Source organism: Hyla sarda, chromosome 5 (genome assembly GCF_029499605.1).
Source record: "Hyla sarda isolate aHylSar1 chromosome 5, aHylSar1.hap1, whole genome shotgun sequence".
In the NCBI taxonomy this organism is placed as follows: Eukaryota; Metazoa; Chordata; class Amphibia; order Anura; family Hylidae; genus Hyla; species Hyla sarda.
The window spans coordinates 26422684-26436006 of record NC_079193.1 but is presented as its reverse complement, the minus strand read 5'-3'; the positions used below and the strand labels follow the sequence as shown (position 1 = coordinate 26436006).

General features: G+C 41.3%; 1 protein-coding gene and 1 long non-coding RNA gene across 7 annotated transcripts in view; one reads left to right on the top strand and one right to left on the bottom strand.

The window, feature by feature from the left end:
* The window catches only part of CDK14 (cyclin dependent kinase 14), a 551260-nt gene extending 543232 nt beyond the window's left edge, over positions 1 to 8028 (top strand). For all 5 annotated transcript variants that reach the window (XM_056519057.1, XM_056519056.1, XM_056519058.1 and 2 more), the window contains one exon: positions 6997 to 8028. The gene's annotated coding sequence lies outside the window, so the exon portion shown is untranslated. The remainder of the gene's footprint in view (positions 1 to 6996) is intronic.
* LOC130272980 (uncharacterized) overlaps positions 1 to 13323 on the bottom strand; it is a 33013-nt gene that overhangs the window by 6966 nt on the left and 12724 nt on the right. The window lies entirely within an intron of this gene.

Genomic DNA, 13323 nt, shown 5'->3' with positions numbered 1-13323 from the left:
GACCAATGGGTAATGGAAAGCAAAGAGGAAATAACTGGTAGACCTTTCTGTCTGGGGGCTAAATCAGAAACCATAATAGAAGGCCATTTTTATATTTGCTATGGGGCCCCTTTTCTTCTTTGTACACCACAAACTATCCCAGGGCCAGTGGGACAGTCTTGGACCTCAGCAACAGCGCCACTATGCCTGGAGGTCTGCTTCATGTCCCACCATAAAGCTCTTGGGGCCTAGGGCCAAATGGCTCCACCATGTTCCCGGCCTATCAGCTGCCCCTAAAACGTGTACATAGAAGGAACAGAAATACAGCAAATACAAAACAGAAGGACAGAAAGTTCTGGTGCTTATTTTGTCTTTTTTTCCTTGAACCACTGGTCAATATATTTTGATTCTGTTGTGACATAGAAGCACAACGGCCAGTTATGGACCTTCAGTCACCATCTATTAGTATTACAGATTTTTCAGTAATATAACATTGTGCCTTATACTACATAGATGAGCTGCTCTCATTTTGAGAAGGTAGGTGAAGACGTATTTATTTCCCTGATATATTGAGATGTTGCGCCCCTTTCGGACCCAACTGCAGCTTCATGTTAAAGATAAAGGCATGACTTGAAGTCAAGTCCTGGGCACTAGTGCAAAATCTGTTAACGGGCTTTACTTGAGGAGTCTTTTATAGTACTGATGTCCTCCTGAGTGATAGAGAGGCCATTGGGCCCCATCAGGCACCATGTCTTGGCTTATATCCCTGGCCATCGGGAAGGTGATATAGAAGTAGGTGCAAGGAACCCCTGGAAAAGATCTCACTGTTGGGTTACACAGTACTTATTGGGGGGTGTTACAATATCAGGGCAAGTAGATTATATAGGTATTATTTATATAGACCTCAATGGATTTGTCCTTTGAAGAATATTATCTGTAATCAGTCGTCTTAAAAGGGTTCTCTGCCCCCAGACATCCTATGCCCTATCCAAAGGATAGGAGATAAGATGTCTGATCGCAGGGGTCCAACTGCTGGGACCCCCACGATCTCCGTGCAGCACCTGGCATTCTAAACAGTATGTTTAGAATGCTGGGTTACCAAGGCCGGAGACGTGATGCCACCACACCACCTTGTGATGTCACGTCACACCCCCTCCATTCATGTGTATGGGAGGGGGCATGATGGCCATCCCCCTTAATGAAAGGTTGAAGCTTGCACAGGGAGTTACATGTCCCCTTTTTTCCGGGGGGAGTATTTAGATAAAGTCTTTAGGCAGCAGACAGAATTTTTGTCCGGGGTGATGGAAAGCCTAGCTGGAGACTTGAATAAGGCTTCCATGGTTCTCAATCTTATTTAAATAAGTCAAATCCAGCTCCAAGTTTGTCTCAAATGTTCTGAAAATTCATTCATCCCCTGAAAGGTTTAAAGGGGTACTCCGCTGCTCAGCGTTTGGAACAAACTGTTCCGAATGCTGGAGCCGGCGCAGGGAGCTTGTGACATCATAGCCCCACCCCCTCATTACATCACGTCCCGCCCCTCAATGCAAGTCTATGGGAGGGGGCGTGACGTATGCTTTAGACTTGTATTGAGGGGGCGGGGTGTGATGTCATGAGGGACGGGGCTATGACATCACAAGCTCCCGCCTCCAGTGTCCAGAACAGTTTATTCCAAATGCTGAGCAGCGGAGTACCCTATTAAGTTTTGCAAAGCTAAAAAAAAGTTGCAAGCTTAGTTCTTCAGGCTATAGTGGCAAGTCTACTTATAGTCAGAGTATGAGATGGTATTCAGGTACAGGAAGCATTTTTCTTCACCTTTTTTGTGTGCTGGTAATGTGTAGGAGCATCAAATGTATTAAAAGATCGCAGAGCATTTGATATATTTTGTGCAGGTCACATTTTCTTAAATTTCACTCTTCACATACACCAAAAAGCTAAGCTTAGTCTGGGCTGGTATAGTTTAGAGACTTTTTGGTGGTTTTGCGCCTTTTTTGCACCTTTTCACAAAAAGGAGCAGTTCATAAAACCCATTCATATCATGTGTATTGCCAAAATGGATTACAAAAAGGCACAAAAATAAGGACATTTGCACCAAAATAGCTCCAAATATAGACGGGGGGGGGGGGGGGGGGGGGAGGGTAAACACAATGATATATGCCGGCCATTGTCTTTCACATTATTTTTATCTTTTTTGTTTCTTTTTGAACTTACTAAACAAATATGAGCATCATGGGGCTCCCCTGCATATTTTTTCTCCATTGTCATTTTGACTTTTTCATGATTCTGTTTAGAAAACGTTAATAAGAATTTTTGAAACAAAAAATTAAGAAATTGTCAATTGCACAACTAATTCTGCACTGTATCTCACAACTGAAAACCCAAGAAGCAAGGGGCAGACCATGCAGCTTCTATGGGGCCCTTTGAGATTGGGGCCCCCATCTTGGTTGGTCCCATTCCTTTTTCTGTTAAGAACATGTGCAGAACTCCTCTCTCCGGGTAACTGCATGGTCAGCAAATTAATGGAGGGGGGAATTGACCAATGGGTCATGGAAAAAAGCATGTCCTAGGGGGCAAAATCAGATGCCCTTTCTTCTGCATACGCCACTGCCCTAAACTCAGCACTGAACCTGGAGCTGGGTTCAGATGATCAAAGACTAAGCCCTTCCTGGCTCAGGACGAAAGGTATTTCTGCCATGATGTAGGCTCCCAAAGGGTCTGCATTGACTAGAATCTAGAATACGATGATAGAATGTTCCACAGTATAGTAAATTTTAACTTATTAAATTTTCTTTTAGAAAAACATTCAGTAAATTGAAAGTATTTTTTAATAAAGAAAAACATGATTAAAAATTAATTTGGTCACAAATGGGACTATTAAGTGTAGTATAGCATGGTTGAAAATGTTTTGAATTTATACAAAAATCTGTAAATATTTTTTTTTAGACTCATCGGTTGGACAAATTTGTTGGGATATACAATTTTTTTTAAATCCAACCAGCGTGTCTCCAGCTGTTGCAAAACTGCAAATTGCAACTCTAAGACTGCGCACACCCCCCTCAGCACTCCAGACTGCATTTCCTGATTTTGGACTTCTGCCAGGCCAGCAGGAGTCCAAAGCCTGTGCACAAGATGGGCGAGGGGAATGTGCTCTGGACACAAGTAGGGAGACACCTAGTGGCAGCTTTTTTAAACACAAAACATAGAAAATTTAATTTTTAATTTTTTTTTAAACAAAGTACATTAGAAAGATTTTTTTATTTACCATAAGGAGTGCAATAGCAAAAATTCTTTTTAATGAGAATGCCCATTTAAATGTGATATAATCAGGGGTGTAGTTAGGGGGTGCTCCCATGGCATGTAACTCGGGTGTTGGGTACCTTTAGTACCCCACTTACCCCTGGGCAGGGTATTTATATAACAGGCAAGGCCAAAAAACTGAACCTTTGCAAAGAAAAACCCTTCTACATCTCCAATATAAAATCAAGAATTTTAGACTTCTCAAGAATAAGGCTGCTGAGGTGGATTGGCCAATGCATTAAAATTCTAGGTGCAGGAATACTCTTCCAAATTGACTCCTGTTCAACATCTGTTCCAATCTGTCGCCAAGTCTTGGCTCACACACCGGGAAGCGAGGCCAGCGTAAAGTCACATTTATAAAAATGAATGTACCGTCTATCCTCTCGTGTCCCCTCTGACGTCCAGAAATATATTTGGCTGAGTGAACAGTTACACCTTACAGTTAACGGGGTAAAACGGTACAAGCCCAACCTTCTCCAGAAACTACTTTATTTATAGGGCCATCTGTCTTTATTTTTTAACAAAAAAAAAAACGATCCATGACTCATTTTATAGAATTTTTCCTCTTACGTTTTTTTCCTTCAGCTATATTGCAGGCTTCTGTTAATAAAGCTTCTTCAGAACTGGTGTAATATTTGACCTTATGGTATTCGGTAGTGTTTTTATTTTTTAATTTTTTTTTTTATATATATACAGACATACATATAGTATATTATGAAAACTGGATCTTGAAAATACATCCAGTCTGTCCAGTGCTATAATTTATGGACAGCTTCAGAGCAGCGCTCCTTATATCACATACTGGAAGCCAACCACTAAATCCCTCTCCCAGTTTTCAATACCTTCAGACCCATTCTTGTATGATGTTTCTTTCCTATTTGATATCAGATAAAAGTGGTTTGGGGCTGAAATGAATGAAAACTAGATTAGTACAGTTGCCTACCTTATATGTTTGGAAGTTTAGCTTAATCCGAAGGGTATGTAAGTGGGACGTCTGGCAGCTTGGACCCTAAATGGAGCCTTAAAGTTTACATGTTCATGTACTGTGTCCTTTGTGACCATTTTATAATGTGTATATGGCATTTATCAGAAGAATTCTTCTAGGTCTCTATACACTGTACACGGTACACACAGAGGAGGAGATCCTGCACTTCTATATCTCTATACACTGTACACACAGAGGAGGAGATCCTGCACTTCTATATCTCTATACACTGTACACACAGAGGAGGAGATCATGCACTTCTATATCTCTATACACTGTACACACAGAGGAGGAGATCCTGTACTTATATGTCTATATACACTGTACACACAGAGGAGGAGATCCTGTACTTCTATGTCTCTATACACTGTACACACAGAGGAAAAGATCCTGTACTTCTATATCTCTATAAACTGTACACACAGAGGAAAAGATCCTGTACTTCTATGTCTCTATACACTGTACACACAGAGGAGGAGATCCTGCACTTCTATGTCTCTATACACTGTACACACACAGAGGAGGAGAACCTGTACTTCTATATCTCTATACACTGTACACACAGAGGAGAAGATCCCGCACTTCTATGTCTCTATACACTGTACACACAGAGGAGGAGACCCTGCACTTCTATATCTCTATACACTGTATACACAGAGGAGGAGATCCTGTACTTCTATGTCTCTATACACTGTACACAGAGGAGGAGATCCTGCACTTCTATATCTCTATACACGGTACACACAGAGGAGGAGATCCTGCACTTCTATGTCTCTATACACTGTACACACAGAGGAGGAGATCCTGCACTTCTATATCTCTATACACTGTACACACACAGAGGAGGAGATCCTGCACTTCTATATCTCTATACACTGTACACACAGAGGAGGAGATCCTGCACTTCTATATCTCTATACACTGTACACACACAGAGGAGGAGAACCTGTACTTCTATATCTCTATACACTGTACACACAGAGGAGGAGATCCTGCACTTCTATATCTCTATACACTGTATACACAGAGGAGGAGATCCTGTACTTCTATGTCTCTATACACTGTACACAGAGGAGGAGATCCTGCACTTCTATGTCTCTATACACTGTATACACAGAGGAGGAAATCCTCTACTTCTATGTCTCTATACACTGTACACACAGAGGAAAAGATTCTGTACTTCTATGTCTCTATACACTGTATACACAGAGGAGGAAATCCTGCACTTCTATATATCTATACACTGTATACACAGAGGAGGAGATCCTGTACTTCTATATATCTATACACTGTACACAGAGGAGGAGATCCTGTACTTCTATATCTCTATACACTGCACACAGAGGAGGAGATCCTGTACTTCTATGTCTCTATACACTGCACACACAGAGGAGGAGATCCTGTACTTATATGTCTATATACACTGTACACACAGAGGAGGAGATCCTGTACTTCTATGTCTCTATACACTGTACACACAGAGGAAAAGATCCTGTACTTCTATATCTCCATAAACTGTACACACAGAGGAAAAGATCCTGTACTTCTATATCTCTATACACTGTATACACTGAGGAGGAGATCCTGCACTTCTATGTCTCTATACACTGTACACACAGAGGAGGAGATCCTGCACTTCTATGACTCTATACACTGTACACAGAGGAGGAGATCCTGTACTTCTATGTCTCTATACACTGTACACAGAGGAGGAGATCCTCCACTTCTATGTCTCTATACACTGTATACACAGAGGAGGAGATCCTGCACTTCTATATCTCTATACACTGTATACACAGAGGAGGAGATCCTGCACTTCTATGTCTCTATACACTGTACACACAGAGGAGGAGATCCTGTACTTCTATATCTCTATACACTGTACACACAGAGGAGGAGATCCTGTACTTCTATGTCTCTATACACTGTACACACAGAGGAGGAGATCCTGTACTTCTATGTCTCTATACACTGTACACACAGAGGAGGAGATCCTGCACTTCTATGTCTCTATACACTGTACACACAGAGGAGGAGATCCTGCACTTCTATATCTCTATACACTGTACACACAGAGGAGGAGATCCTGCACTTCTATGTCTCTATATTCTGTACACAGAGGAGGAGATCCTGCACTTCTATATCTCTATACACTGTACACACAGAGGAGGAGATCCTGTACTTCTCTGTCTCTATACACTGTACACACAGAGGAGGAGATCCTGCACTTCTATGTCTCTATACACTGTACACAGAGGAGGAGATCCTGCACTTCTATGTCTCTATACACTGTACACACAGATGATGAGATCTTGTACTTCTATATCTCTATACACTGTACACACAGAGGAGGAGATCCTGTACTTCTATGTCTCTATACACTGTATACAGAAGAGGAGATCATGCATTTCTATGTCTCATTATACTGTACACACAGAGGAGGAGATCCTGCACTTCTATGTCTCTATATACTGTACACACAGAGGAGGAGATCCTGCACTTCTATGTCTCTATACACTGTACACACAGATGATGAGATCTTGTACTTCTATGTCTATATACACTGTACACACAGAGGAGGAGATCCTCCACTTCTATGTCTCAATACACTATATACATAGTTTTAAGACCACAGTTTCAGAGTATCAGTGGTGTTTCCACCAGTTTTTCAGGTCTTGTCATCGGTCAAACTTTCTTCTTATTCCACCAAATTAAATTTCTGCTTTCTTCTTTTTTAGGAGAATACATCAATCATCGCAGAAGGAAAGTCATGGAATGAGAAGACATTTGCCTTATGGATAGAGCGTTTGGTGGTTGATCATGAACCTTCCATCGCAGCCGAGGATCTCACGAGACAATATTCCACCCACCTCTTTGCTTCGAGCCTTGCACGCAGTTTGCTACCTTTTGATTTATATGAAGATTAAAACGTAATACCTACACAGCACATCTACATTATTTTTTTTAGTGTTTTTTTTTCTCCATTTTCTTTCAGACAACACATAGCCATATGCTCATGTCTCTAAATCTTCCTAAATTTTTGTTCAACAAGGCTTTAAGCCCAGAATTTTACGATTTATCCGTTTGCAAGACTTTTCTTAGAGAACGCAAAAAAAAAAAAAATCTTGTTTGCAATAAATGTTTGAAGCAAAATTCATACCGGATCATTTAGTACATACATTTCTATACAAGAACTTTCCTATCATTGGGCATTGTGGGCCTGTTCTTATGATTAGCAATATTTTGTTGAACCTCGAAGCTTCACTACGAGGCTTTGAAGGAGAAAACTTTGCCATTTGTACTTCACTACAACACTATATAAATATTGTATTCATGGTTTTTAGAATAAAACATATATATATATATATAGAATATGAACGGGAATGAAAGGGTTGGGTTGCATTTTTTTTTTCCAGCCTTGGCGCTAATGTAAAGTGAACAGAGAATTGTGTGTTCTCCATTTGCATCCCCCCCCCCCCTTTTTTTTCTTTTTCTAAAAGTATCTAAAGGGGTTGTCAATGCAAAAAATAACCACCCTCTACCCAAATCGTGGAAATGATAAAAAAAAATAAAAAAAAATCCCTGCATGGATACTACCTCTGGCCCTTTGTGATACTCAGGCTTCTTTTTTATTTTATTTTTTTACCCACCATACATTTAGTTTACAAATGTTAGATGGAGCAGCGATTCCGGTCTGCCGCACAGCAGGAAACCCCAACACCGACTAGAATCTGATATACCAATCACCTGCATGTAAACCCAGACCAATTTATCCACCACGAGACTTGAGACGCCCTCATTCTCCTACTTCCCTTCTTAAAAGGTGAAACAGCTGGAATTCCTTTCTAAGGGTGTGTTCACACACTATTACTAGCACCGGGTTTCCCGCTGCGGGAATCCTGCTGCGAGTTACGCTACCATTGATTTAAATGGGTCCACAGACAGTCCGAAATAGTGTAAACTTTGCGGACTGTCTGTGGACCCATTCAAATGAATGGTAGCGTAACTAGCAGCGGGTTTCCCACAGCGGGAAACCTACTGCTAGTTACTAGTGTGTGAACGCACCCTAAAAAGGAATTTGCCCGTTAGAAGAAAATTTAGAAAAATCAAGAAAATAAAAAATGACATTCAAATTTATTTACATCTGCATTGTTTAAAATTCTGTTTCTGTATTAGGATAAAGGGTTTCTCCGACCCCAAGACATCTTATCCCCTATCCAAAGGAGAGGAGATAAGATGTCTGATCGCGGGGGTCCCACCAGTCGGGACCCCATAATCTAGCATGCAGCACCCACCTGTAAGCACTGCAGGAAGTGCTGGAGGCTCTCAGTGTTATGCCTCCCGACCACGGGGACGGAGTATTGTGACTTCATGACTCCGCCCCCGTGTGATGTCATGCCCCACCTCCTCAATGCAAGTCTATGGGAGGGGGCGTGACGGCCGTCACGCCCCCTCCCATAGACTTGCATTGAGGGGGCGTGATGTCACACGGGGGCGGAGTCGTGACCCATTTCTATAGGCATCATAAGTAAAGGTACATACGCTGAAATATAGGAATGTTATGTGGTAAAGCATTTTAACCATCTCCAAACATCTGGTAGAACTATAACTTATACATTTTAATAATATGCTAAACATCATCCCCCCCCCGATTCGCATGATCACAGTAAGGACAGAATTGCACTATTATACTTAAAGGTGGAGACCCCATTTTCCTGTTATTACTCCCATTTGCTTGGGCAAACCCCTTATTGATAGATCCCCACTACATGGCAGCCATTTCATTCCAAAGTGCGTCCTTGTATCTGGCAAGTGAAGAGACAAACTGGAAGAGGCTCTGGGTTGTGACCCATAGATGGAGGTCTCTAGTACTGGGAATTTAAATGAAAAAGAAAATACACATATTGTGAAGGGGGAAGTCTACTTTAAAGTGATTTAGTATCTTATTTCAATCCCTTAATTTATCCCCCACGTCAGAACAGAAGGACACTTGTCGCTTTTTCTGTTATACCGGAGTTTAATGTGAGAGGGCAGTGTCTGGCTTAATCCCCCTTTGCATGTTTAGGGGGTACTCCGGAGAAAAATGTTTTTTAGATCAACTGGTGCCAGAAAGTTATACAGATTTGTAAATGACTTCTCTTTAAAAATCTTAACCCTCCTACTACTTATCAGCTGCAGTATGCTCCACAGAAAGTTGTGTAGTTCTTTCCAGTCTGTCCACAGTGCTCTCTGCTGACACCTCTGTCCGTGTCAGGAACTGTCCAGAGCAGGAGAGGTTTGCTATGGAAATTTGCTCCTGCTCTGGACAGTTCCTGACACGGACAGAGGTGTCAGCAGAGAGCACTGTGGTCAGACTGGAAAGAACTACACAACTTCCTCTGGAGCATACAGCAGCTGATAAGGACTGGAAGAATTAAGATTTTTAAAGTGAAAGAATTTGCAAATCTGTACAACTATCTGTCTCCAGTTGATTTGAAAACTTTTTTTCCTTCCGTGTCCATAAACCAGGACCCCCACCAATGGTCAAAGTGAAGAGACTTATGTATTTGGTAAGTTGCCCGTATTCTTTTGGGCCTAGCTGTAGAGTTCAGTAATTTGATTCCAAATAACTACTTTGTACATCACATATTGGCCCCAAAGGGATTTGGGAACCAAGGAGGTTGTTTTATTTGACTACATCTCTACTACTATAACATTTGGCGTTGCATTAAATTGAACCTGACAGATACACAGTCTAGCAACCATGATATTTTCAGTAGGGATGTTAGGCATTTTACTAGCAACTGGTCTCTCATGGGTCACACACCTTAAAATTGAATCTGAGAATGAGCGTAAAATACAGAGCAATATCAAGGTAGAAAACTAAAAAATAATAGAAATAAAGGCGGGGGGGGGGGGGGGGTTTATCATGATGGGGGCAGTGAACTGGGAGGATTATAGAATTTAACAAGATCATGACAGGTTCTCTTTAATTAACCCTCCCTAAAATATAACTTTTATTATCACAAACTAAAATAAATTATTGTATCATAATGTGATTTAGTGATAATACACAATTTTAAAACCAAACTGCCCCTACACAGTCAATTATTATTGTGATCCATGGATAATCATCCAATATATACTGTAATATATGCAGAGTCTGCTGTACTCCTATATATTAAGGTGTTAGGGACCACGTTTAAAAATACTGAAATTTGCCTCCTCTACATGTTTCGGCGCCTCAGCACCATCATCAGTAGGAACATGTGGTAAAGCTGGAGGTTTAGCCACATGTTCCTCCTGATGAAGGTGCTGAGGCGCCAAAACATTTAGAGGAGCCACATTTCAGTATTTGTGTATCACCTCAGTAAATGTGACGTGAAGGACACACATGCTTAGTCTAGCTTTTCTCCACCAGATATGTGGAGGGATTCCTTGTGTGGGGATCCATCTGCCTCTGTAGCATTAAGTAGCAGCCTCTTCTCTGCTTGGTAGAGATGGAGATTGCCGTTGCACTTGCTTAGCCCGACAAGCAGAGAAGATGCTGACGCTTCAGAAGCAGCTGGATCCCTCTACATCACTGTTTTCCAGCCAGGGTGCCTCCAGCTTCTGCCAAACTACAACTTTAAAATTATGTTGACACTGAGTCATTTGCGTGGAATTATGCGCACTGAATTGCGCTTCGGAATTCCGCAGTGTGTACTCCTAACGTTAGTGTGAATAGGTCTTCTGCGGACTTGTTCGCACTCTGGAATTACTCAATGAGAACATAGCCTAATCATGCTCGGACAGCTTTTGGCTGGACTATACATGTGTGTCCACCTTGACACATTTACAGGTGGACACAGCTTTATTAACATTATCTCTGGAGTATCTGGCAATATTAACGTTTTTCTGTTTAAATAATTATAAACGCAAAAAACTTTCATTCAACAATCTAGAGCTGGAATCAACTATAAAAAATTTCATGGTACAACTACTTTGAGGCAGAACTGGGCTCCTTTGTGAAAGGGGTTATAGAAAAACTGAGCTAATTTCTTTCAAAAGCAGCCCCACCTCTGTCCCCAGGTTGTGTGTTGTATTACAACTTGGCTCCATTCACTTCAAAGGAACAGAGCTGCAGAACCACACCCAACCTGGAGACAGATGGGGAGCGTTTTTTGAAAGAAATTGGCTCTGTTTTTTTTAATTCCTGGATGATAAAGATGAATGCAATATAAAGGGCCAATCCAGCAATAAATAAACTAGTTGTGGTACTGCTTAACCTCTTAGTAGTGTTCACACCTGAACAAGTTCTGACAAGTGATGTACTCTGACGATTTTTTTTTTTTATGGGGGAGGCATCAGTTCATAAGATCCACTATAAGCAGTTAAAAAGGAATAGCGGCACTCACCCATCTATAGAAATCTTCATATCTCTTTTTTCCAATAGTGCAAATACAAATGTGCAGCGGGAGAACATAATAAATAGTGGGAGTGATACCTGGTGGCTACAGCCGTTTCTTGCATATACACACACTTCTTCAGGCGTCTGGCCTGAAGAAGTGTGTGTTGAAGCAAGAAACGGCTGTAGTCGCCAGTTATCGCACCCACAATGTATTATGTTCTCCCGCTGCACATTTGTATTTTAACTATTGGAAATAAAGATATGACAATTTCTACAGAATGGAGAGTACAGACGGTACAGAGTTTTTGAAAGAAATTGGCTCTGTTTTTTTATTCCCTGATGATAAAGATGAATGTAATATAAAGGGCCAATCCAGCAATAAAGAAACCAGTTGTGGTACTGCTTTACCTCTTAGTAGTGTTCACACCTGAACTAGTTCTGACAAGTGATGTACTCTTTTTATGGGGGTACATCAGTTCATAAGAGCCACAATAAGCAGTTAAAAAGGAATAGTGGCACTCACCCATCTATAGAAATCTTCATATCTCTTTTTTCCAATAGTGAAAATACAAATGTACAGCAGGGGAACATAATAAATAGTGGGAGCGATATCTGAAGGCTACAGCCGTTTCCTGAGTCAACACCCACTTCTTAAACTGCTGTAGCCGCCAGGTATCGCACCCACAATTTATTATGTTCTCCCGCGGCTTATTTGTATTTTCACTGTTGGAAATAAAGATATGACAAAACATAATAAATTGTGGGTGCGATACCTGGCGGCTACAGCTGTTTCTTGCGTCAACACCCACTTCTTAAACTGCTGTAGCCGCCAGGTATCGCACCCACAATTCATAATGTTCTCCCACTGCTTATTTGTATTTTCACTGTTGGAAATAAAGATATGACAAAACGTAATAAATTGGGGGTGCGATACCTGGCGGCTACAGCCATTTCTTGCGTCAACACGCATTTCTTCGGGCCGGAGGCCCAAAGAAGTGCGTGTTGAAGCAAGAAACGGCTGTAGCCGCCGGGTATCACACCCACAATTTATTATGTTCTCCCGCTGCTTATTTGTATTTGCACTATTGGAAATAAAGATCTGAAATTTTCTACAGATGGGTGAGTGCCGCGTTTCTTTCTTAATGGCTTATTGTGCATAAACAAGGGCTACAAAGAAACTTGAAGTTTCTCTTTTTAAATAATCCCTCCTGATATAGACCTAGCACCCTATAAAGGCTGACCACTTCCCATAGTGCCTATTGAAGGGTCTCTATCGTTTCAGCTTTTCTTCATCTGACACATGACTGGCACATTGGGGGGGTAAGGTTGCTGACAGAACCATATGATGCCCCAGCCGCTTCTTCATGGCTCCTATTCTAAGTATCAGAAGAGTCTCGCACCCTCCTGGTAACGTTACCACCAAAAATACCATCATCCTCTCACACTATCTCTTTATATTTTTGGTGGTAGAAGATGAAACTGGTCCGTTATGGTAAACAACTTGCCACATATGCTCCTCACCTCTCTTAGCTAAGCCCAAAGGGCTTTTACCCATCAGGGCCATATTGGGCATCATTCAGTCCTGTTAACCAGTTCCCCTTTATTGGTTAACTCCGTGTTAAGAACTCAAGGTGAAATATATGCAATAATAATACTAATATTAATAGCATGCAATAGTTAACTTGTTGGCCAAGGT